This window comes from Microplitis mediator, unplaced genomic scaffold, assembly GCF_029852145.1.
Source record: "Microplitis mediator isolate UGA2020A unplaced genomic scaffold, iyMicMedi2.1 ctg00000143.1, whole genome shotgun sequence".
In the NCBI taxonomy this organism is placed as follows: Eukaryota; Metazoa; Arthropoda; class Insecta; order Hymenoptera; family Braconidae; genus Microplitis; species Microplitis mediator.
Window position 1 is genome coordinate 424 of NW_026643296.1, and position 9577 is coordinate 10000.

The 9577-nt window shown below is 30.4% G+C and overlaps 3 non-coding genes across 3 annotated transcripts in view; all 3 read left to right on the forward strand.

Moving 5' to 3' along the window:
• Positions 1-6628: 6628 nt before the first annotated feature.
• Positions 6629-8538, forward strand: LOC130678115 (small subunit ribosomal RNA). Its single transcript, XR_008991766.1, has one exon. It is a non-coding gene; the product is annotated as a small subunit ribosomal RNA (ribosomal RNA).
• A 411-nt stretch (positions 8539-8949) lies between these two features.
• LOC130678113 (5.8S ribosomal RNA) lies at positions 8950-9103 on the forward strand. Its single transcript, XR_008991764.1, has one exon. It is a non-coding gene; the product is annotated as a 5.8S ribosomal RNA (ribosomal RNA).
• Positions 9104-9335: 232 nt separating this feature from the next.
• The window catches only part of LOC130678110 (large subunit ribosomal RNA), a 3917-nt gene continuing 3675 nt past the window's right edge, over positions 9336-9577 (forward strand). The window contains exon 1 of the ribosomal RNA XR_008991761.1: positions 9336-9577. This exon is cut by the window's right edge and continues 3675 nt beyond it. This is a non-coding gene — a ribosomal RNA (large subunit ribosomal RNA).

Consider the following 9577-nt stretch of genomic DNA (forward strand, 5'->3'; position numbering starts at 1 on the left):
ATTAATCCGGGTTTGCTGGTTAAGGCAGTATTTAATGCAGCTCATATAGACCTGATTAGATTTTGGAATAGATCAATTCAATGGTTTCCGAAATATCTAAGAAAAACGAAAAAAAAAAAAAAAACATTTTTTTTCATTCCTTCGTCGACGATATCTTTCGAACGGATTATCTGATTAAGACTAAAAATTTGCTAGAAACCTTTGCTCATAAGAACTCATATGAATGCCGCAAGAACCATCTAGATCTTCTGATTAAGAAAAATGATTTGCTCTATGTTAAGTGTATATCTATAGATATTAGTCGATTCAAATTTCTTTAAATCATTTCAAATCATTATTCCTTACCAGGATCGGTTCGTTCATTAAAAAGGTATAAGAGGTTTATACACCCCCCCCCCCTTTCTCACACGCACACATCTCTCTCTCTCTGAAAATCATCAGAATAGCTTCTTTGGACCTCAAAACGTCGACATCTGATAAAATATCGATTTTCGAAAATCGGGTTGAAACCAATAACTTCCCGATTTTTTCAAAAATTGGCTTTCATAGCGGGAAGTTAAAAATCGCAGCGCTTTGAAATTTTCAGGGTTTCGTCGAGGTACACAGTAAAAAAGCATTCGTCAAAATCAACACATATCGTGTGTAAAACGAACGTTTTACACTTATTTGTGTGTTATTTTAATATGTTATGAGTGTTAAAAAAAGTTACATACGCATATGTTAAAAGTAAAAATTTTCCAAGAATTCTTTTGTAATGGTCGACGTTATTTTTAACATATTTTGTGTGTTGATTTTACAGTAACATATAGAAAGTGTTACTTTCGAATAAAATAACATTTTCGAGTGTTAAAAAATCAATCGATTGCGCCAGTTCAAACAAGATAAATACAGTGTGTTAAATTGACACACAAAAAGTGTTGAAAACTTAACACTCAGAATTTTTACACACGCTTTTATTTACACTTTGAAGATTCGTTTTTAACTGTGTATACTTTTACGTTTATCCACTATATCCAAAGTTATATCACTGATAGAAGGATTTCTTAGTATTCAAAAAACCATTTCTTAAACATCATGCTTTTGTATTTAACAAATATTTCTTACTCTTTAAAAAAAGATTTTTTGATAGTTAAAAAATCATGTCTTGAGAAATGATTTCTTAACTATTAAGAAATCATTTCTTAAATAGTAAAAAATATTTGTTAAATACAGAAAAATGATGTTTAAGAAACGATTTCTTAAATACTAAGAAATCCTTTTTAAATGCTAAGAAATCCTTCTATCAGTGTATTAACAAGATATCTAGATAATCCTAAATATAGGATTTTTAGTCAACATTGTCGTTTCAAAAGAAATTTTTTCATCAAAAGCCACTTATAGTGTCTTATAGAGAACGTTTTGCAGTTTTCAAAACCCTACTTCTATTTCTTGTACGATCATTATTTCCCAAGTTATTGATTGTCAAAGTAAGAATCGATTTTTTTACTCTGATCGGTGCCTCGGCGCAAAATCATTGTATAGACTTTTTAATTACGGCAAATTAAAGGTCATTGAAGTACCTAATGCCTCATGGTAAAATATTGAAAAATTTATTGAAGCCCGTAGACCGTTCATAAAACAAGCAAAAATTTTTTTTTCGGTGGTTTTCTTAGGATCACTCGGGAGCCGTATATAGTAAAAATTTTTAAAGACCAGATTTGAAAACTAGATACTTGAAACTACAAATTGATTTTTTTGTTTTTGATTTACGACAATTTTCGACTACGTCACAGCCTGTTCAAAATCACTTGAAAATTTGGAGTTTTTTCAATAGCCTTTAATTTTTGTGACTAGTCTATACATATATAAACTTATGAACTAATGGTTTCTTTAGAACCTACTCGATAAATTATAGTGGATAATATTTAATTTCGGTGGAGTAAATGATGTCTAACTGGCTAACCGTTACGAAGAAAGAACGATGAAGCCAATAGATTACACTGCATGTGTAAATATAAAGGAGCAAGCTTAGAACTCATGGCAATTCAAACATAGTATTGTAGATCACTGCTTATATAGTAATAATTACAAAGGAAGCTATCATTAATATTCATAAAAAATTAATTTTCATCCGATAATTATTAATAGTAAACTTAAAAATAAATTATGAAAATCAAAAACATTTCGTATGTATAAATCGTAAATATCTAAGTTATGTTGATCAAGATGTACTGAATTAACGTGAGGCAACCGATACATATTGTTAAACATGTCATTTCTAGCCTGGCAGATGTCATTTTAATATTTCGACTATTTTTTATTATATTTTACTTATTTATTAATCCAAATAAATAAATTAATTAGTCATAACCTAATTTATTAGTTTTATTGTACATCGTTTAAAGTTTATATTTAATAAAATAATATACGATTTTATAAGAATCTTAAGAAAAATATTTCATTTATTATCATTCATTTCATTTTTATTTTATATTTTCCTTTTATATACGGAGAGAATTTAATGGTAAATACTATCATGCAAGTATTGTAAAACAAATATTTTAATGGTAACAACTACTAGACCAAATAGCGACCATTCAGATCGTGAATTGTACGATTGCTCGATATGTTAAGAATTATCATCTTATATTGTATTGACTATAATATTTAGATTATTATATTTATTATCTTGACTTTTACAAATTTCGTTACAATCTAAGATAGTAGAATCTACAAAAGAAGTATTGTTAGCGCTAATATAAAATTCTCTCTGTGTATATATTAACTACAGTCATGACTCATGAAATTGTATGTAAATAAAAAAAAAAAAAACAAGAAATTTAATCATTTTTTATTCACCATTAAATAAATAAATTTTAAAGTATATTTTGAAGCTATTCTGACTAATTTCAAGATGATATTCGAGTGTATGTATGTGTGTGTGTACGTACGTACGTATGTAAATATCTGTAACTTTTCAACGGATGAACCTATTTTGATCGTAAAGGTGGCATTCGACGCGACTTGTCAATATCTAATAGCTGTAAATTGAAATTGATCGGTAGGGTGCGTTCGGAGATATTCCAAAAATAAAATTGATTCAAAAATGTTTTTTTTTTGATAACTTGTAATGTGCTCGTTGGATTAATTCCAAAATCTAATTTATAATTATTCATTATAATAATATAAATATTAATTTTTCATATACAATATTTATGGTTAAAAAACAAATTAATTTATTGATATAAGCTAGAGTATTTTTCTAAATTATTTAATTGATATTTCTATATCAATTAAATAATTTTTTTTGTATAAATACACTGATCTAATTAATTAATATATATATTTTTTTATTTTTCTGCAAAAAGAAATTGGTTCAAGCCGCTATTAAAAAAAATGAAACCGTCGTTCTATCTAACTTGAAATTTAATAAAAATGCAACGAATCATCATATAAAAGATTTCTTGTTTAGAAAATTTCATAGAATCCACTTGATTCTCTCTCATAAATTCCCATAGAGATTTTGTAAGAATAAATGAGTTCTATGAAAAGTGCTATAGTTAAGTATAGGGCATTATACATACAGCTATAAGAATCTATTTAATTTTTTAAGCAGGGTTAATACGTAACAGAAATAAAAACGAATAAACAAAAAATTTTATTGAAATGAATCTAAAAATGTTTTTTTCTATGGATACATATTAATTACTCAAAATCGATTATTTATAATTTTAAACTAGTTTAGGATTTTAATTGTTAAAAACAACTAAATAAAATAATTTGAAGTCATATTTTATAGTTTTATGATTTTAGCTAATATGTATTAAATAAAACAAAAAAAAGTAGATGTAAGTATATATTGAAAACATAATATATTATAATGCAAGTGTATTAAAAATTTATATCGATTAAAAAAAATGTTTAACATAAGTAAAATCGAAATAATATACTTATTATCAATACATTAAAAGAAAAAAACAAAAACAATACCCTACATAAAGACAATGTTTTTATGTTTTAGTCACGTTTATTAATGATTAATAGTCAAATTGTTTAAAGCGTGAGTGAATATCGAACATATGTAACAAATTAATATAAAAGTTGAAAATGAATTATTAGAAAGTTATATCCCTGATTAAACAAAAGTATTTGACAGGATTAAAAAAATTTATATCCTTATGAATGCTATCGAATCCTGAAAATATGATTCAGAAGGATTTAACATGATTCCAATTTTTTAATTCTGTTAAATACTATTTAATCCTGAAAACATGATTTAACAGGATTTGAAATGATTTAAACTGTTAAATACTTTTTAATCCTAAAAAGATAACGAAATATAAAAATTATTTCAAGATTAAAAAGTATTCGGTAGCATAAGAAATTTTAAATACTGGTTCAATCCTTCTATATCCTAAAAAGGTTATGAAATAAAAATATTATTTCAGGATTAAAAAGTATTTGGTAGCATTAGAAATTTTAAACACTGGTTAAATCCTTCTATATCCTAAAAAGATAACGAAATAAAAAAATTATTTCAGGATTAAAAAGTATTCGGTAGCATAAGAAATTTTAAATACTGGTTCAATCCTTCTATATCCTAAAAAGATAATTAAATAAAAAAATTATTTCAGGATTAAAAAGTATTCGGTAGCTTTAGAAATTTCAAATACTGATTAAATTCGTTTATATCCTAAAAAGATAACGGAATGAAAACATTATTTCAGGATTAAAAAGTATTCGGTAGCATTAGAAATTTCAAATACTGGTTAAATCCGTTTATATCCTAAAAAGATAACGGAATGAAAACATTATTTCAGGATTAAAAAGTATTTGGTAGCATTAGAAATTTTAAACACTGGTTAAATCCGTTTATATCCTAAAAAGGTTATGAAATAAAAAAATTATTTCAGGATTAAAAAGTATTCAATAGCATTAAAAATTTCAAATACTGGTTAAATCCGTTTATATCCTAAAAAGATAATGGAATGAAAACATTATTTCAGGATTAAAAAGTATTCAATAGCATTAAAAATTTCAAATACTGGTTAAATCCGTTTATATCCTAAAAAGATAACGAAATAAAAAAATTATTTCAGGATTAAAAAGTATTCAATAGCATTAGAAATTTCAAATACTGGTTAAATTCATTTAAATCCTAAAAAGATAACGAAATTTAAAAATTATTTCAGGATTAAAAAGTATTCGGTAGCATAAGAAATTTTAAATACTGGTGAAATCCTTCTATATCCTAAAAAGGTTATGAAATAAAAAAATTATTTCAGGATTAAAAAGTATTCGGTAGCATTAGAAATTTCAAATGCTAGTTGAATCCTTTTATATCCTAAAAAGATATTGAAATAAAAACTTTATTTTAGGATTAAAGAGTATTCGATAGCATTAAAAATTTTAAATACTGGTTGAATCCTTTTATATCCTAAAAAGATAACGAAATAAAAACATTATTTCAGGATCAAAAAGTATTCAATAGAACTAGAAATTTCAAATGCTAGTTAAATCCTTTCAAATCCTTCTACTCCTTTCGATTATTTTAGCATTAAAAAGTATTTAATATGATTAATCGTGAATTTTGAAAAAGGATTTACAGTATTTAGCAGGATTTGAAAGTATTAAAATTTTAATCCTTTTTAATCCTGTCAAATACATTTTTTTAATCAGGGATAATTATCAATTTGTTTTTGGATATTAATCTATATGAAATAAAAACATTCAATATGATCTACTATAGTTTAACAACTCTCAATAATATTATCGTATATAACATCATAAGTAAGAGAGAATTCAAAATATGTTTTTTTTTCTTCAAGTAAATATACTAAAAATAATTGTATATTGATAAAACATAAAATATAATACATATTGATTAATGCTATTAGAATGTATTTGAGAATTATTTTATTTTTTAATTAAAAATGTCAAATAATTAAAACAAAAAAATTATTTATTTACTTAATTGAAAAAACAAAAAAAAAAACAATAATAAACTGCCAGTGTTATAAATGCAAAAATATTTCAAGTATCAACATGTAATTTCGATGCAGGGAGACATTGTAGTATCCGCCGTGACCGAGGCAGCCGTTAGTTAGTTGAATACCCCGATATTTTTTCACGCCGGCTCGTACTAGTATGAAAGAGTAGTTAGTTGAAGCGGCTCGAGTAAGAGCTGACAGATACTGGCTACGGCAAGTATGTATACTTTTAACGTAACATTACCACGGGTCGATGTCTATGACTGAATGACTCTTTATGTGGTAAATCGCTACGGCGTTTATATAATATTATGTGCATCTTTTAAAAAGTGTGCAAATATGGTACAGAGTATCGACTTACTTGTTACCGAGCAAGAATAACATACCACGTTTACGTGTTTAAAAACCAAGTCGCTTTGATATAAATATCTAGCGAGAGTATTTATTATAAAATTGAGAGGATGTTTGAAAAATAAAATTATTATTCAATATTGTGAATAAATAATGTAGATTCAAAAATTTTAAAGTGTTGATTGAAGCAAATGCTTACAAACAGCACCGTTTTAATAACAGATAGGATTTTTTAAAGACTATCATGTATGTATAAAACGAAAGAGGAGTTATTCTAATGTTTTATAAAAATAAAACAAATATGAAGCTCCCTGGTTGATCCTGCCAGTAGTCATATGCTTGTCTCAAAGATTAAGCCATGCATGTCTCAGTACATGCCGTATTAAGGTGAAACCGCGAATGGCTCATTAAATCAGTTATGGTTCCTTAGATCGTACCCACATTTACTTGGATAACTGTGGTAATTCTAGAGCTAATACATGCAAACCAGAGTTCCGACCAGAGATGGAAGGAACGCTTTTATTAGATCAAAACCAATCGGTGGCTTGTCCATCGTTACTTTTGGTGACTCTGAATAACTTTCTGCTGATCGTATGGTCTAGTACCGACGACGAATCTTTCAAATGTCTGCCTTATCAACTGTCGATGGTAGGTTCTGCGCCTACCATGGTTGTAACGGGTAACGGGGAATCAGGGTTCGATTCCGGAGAGGGAGCCTGAGAAACGGCTACCACATCCAAGGAAGGCAGCAGGCGCGCAAATTACCCACTCCCGGCACGGGGAGGTAGTGACGAAAAATAACGATACGGGACTCATTTGAGGCCCCGTAATCGGAATGAATACACTTTAAATCCTTTAATGAGGATCCATTGGAGGGCAAGTCTGGTGCCAGCAGCCGCGGTAATTCCAGCTCCAATAGCGTATATTAAAGTTGTTGCGGTTAAAAAGCTCGTAGTTGAATCTGTGTTTCATACTGTTGGTTCATCGCTCGCGGTGTTAACTGACATGTTATGAAACGTCCTACCGGTGGATTTAGCTGAGGTCAAACTTGGCGGTCCAATTTAATCCTATCGCGGTGCTCTTAATTGAGTGTCGAGGTAGGCCGGTACGTTTACTTTGAACAAATTAGAGTGCTTAAAGCAGGCTTATTTCGCCTGAATACTGTGTGCATGGAATAATAGAATAGGACCTCGGTTCTATTTTGTTGGTTTTCGGAATACCGAGGTAATGATTAATAGGGACAGATGGGGGCATTCGTATTGCGACGTTAGAGGTGAAATTCTTGGATCGTCGCAAGACGAACAGAAGCGAAAGCATTTGCCAAAAATGTTTTCATTAATCAAGAACGAAAGTTAGAGGTTCGAAGGCGATCAGATACCGCCCTAGTTCTAACCATAAACGATGCCAGCTAGCGATCCGCCGATGTTCCTCCGATGACTCGGCGGGCAGCTTCCGGGAAACCAAAGCTTTTGGGTTCCGGGGGAAGTATGGTTGCAAAGCTGAAACTTAAAGGAATTGACGGAAGGGCACCACCAGGAGTGGAGCCTGCGGCTTAATTTGACTCAACACGGGAAACCTCACCAGGCCCGGACACCGGAAGGATTGACAGATTGATAGCTCTTTCTTGATTCGGTGGGTGGTGGTGCATGGCCGTTCTTAGTTGGTGGAGCGATTTGTCTGGTTAATTCCGATAACGAACGAGACTCTAGCCTGCTAAATAGGCGTTTTTGGTATCTTGAAAGATTTACTTGATTTTCGGATCAAGTGATTTTTACTACCAACGTAAATAAATATCTTCTTAGAGGGACAGGCGGCTTCTAGCCGCACGAGATTGAGCAATAACAGGTCTGTGATGCCCTTAGATGTTCTGGGCCGCACGCGCGCTACACTGAAAGAATCAACGTGTCTTCCCTGGCCGAAAGGCCCGGGTAACCCGCTGAACCTCTTTCGTGCTAGGGATTGGGGCTTGCAATTATTCCCCATGAACGAGGAATTCCCAGTAAGCACGAGTCATAAGCTCGTGTTGATTACGTCCCTGCCCTTTGTACACACCGCCCGTCGCTACTACCGATTGAATGATTTAGTGAGGTCTTCGGACTGATGCGCGGCAATGTTTCGGCATTGCCGATGTTGTTGGAAAGATGACCAAACTTGATTATTTAGAGGAAGTAAAAGTCGTAACAAGGTTTCCGTAGGTGAACCTGCGGAAGGATCATTAACGTATACTATACAATACAAATTTTGTATTTGTAATATATACATGTAAATATTACTTTAAAAAGTGTTAACGCACGCAATATAAAAAGTAAATAGAAGGAATACTTAAAAATAAAAAGTATCTCAAGAAACTTTGTGTTTGATTATATCTATTAAATATTCATGGTAACCTATACTAATCTATACTTTAAATGTTTCGTGCATATTGTATAGACGAGGTTTTTTAATGAACACACGCCATGACTGAATTATATTTACAAAGTTTCGTTGCCATATACATCTGATGTATAGATGGCAATTTTACATTAGAATAGGATAATATGTTTCTAATGTAAAAGACATTTTGTCAAAGTATCAAAATTACGTTAACAAGCAATAAAAAGAAAATATAAAAATTTTCTAAAAAGATGATTATCCTGAACGGTGGATCACTTGGCTCGTAAATCGATGAAGAACGCAGCTAATTGCGCGTCAACTTGTGAATTGCAGACACATGAACATCGACACTTCGAACGCACATTGCGGTCCACGGATCCTATTCCCGGACCACACTTGGCTGAGGGTCGTTTATTATATAAAAACTGCTTACATTTAATGTACTAGCGATAAACTATACATTGAACGTTCATCATCAATTTGATTATAAACAAAATGATGTCGTTTGAAATTATTATTTTTACTTGAAACAGTGAATTATTATTATAAAACGGTATAACTGATTTTCGAGTTTACGAATTATATAATTATATAAACCGAAGACAGTTGTTACTTTATTCATTGTTTCTTTATTTAAATTGACGACCTCAGATTAAGTGAGACTACCCGCTGAATTTAAGCATATTAATAAGCGGAGGAAAAGAAACTAACAAGGATTTCCTTAGTAACGGCGAGTGAACAGGAATTAGCCCAGCACTAAATCCTATGGTTATGCCATTGGGAGATGTAGTGTTTAGGAGGAATCATTTAACCCGAGATTTATTATCATGTCCAAGTCCATCTTGAATGGGGCCATTTACCCATAGAGGGTGCCAGGCCCGTAG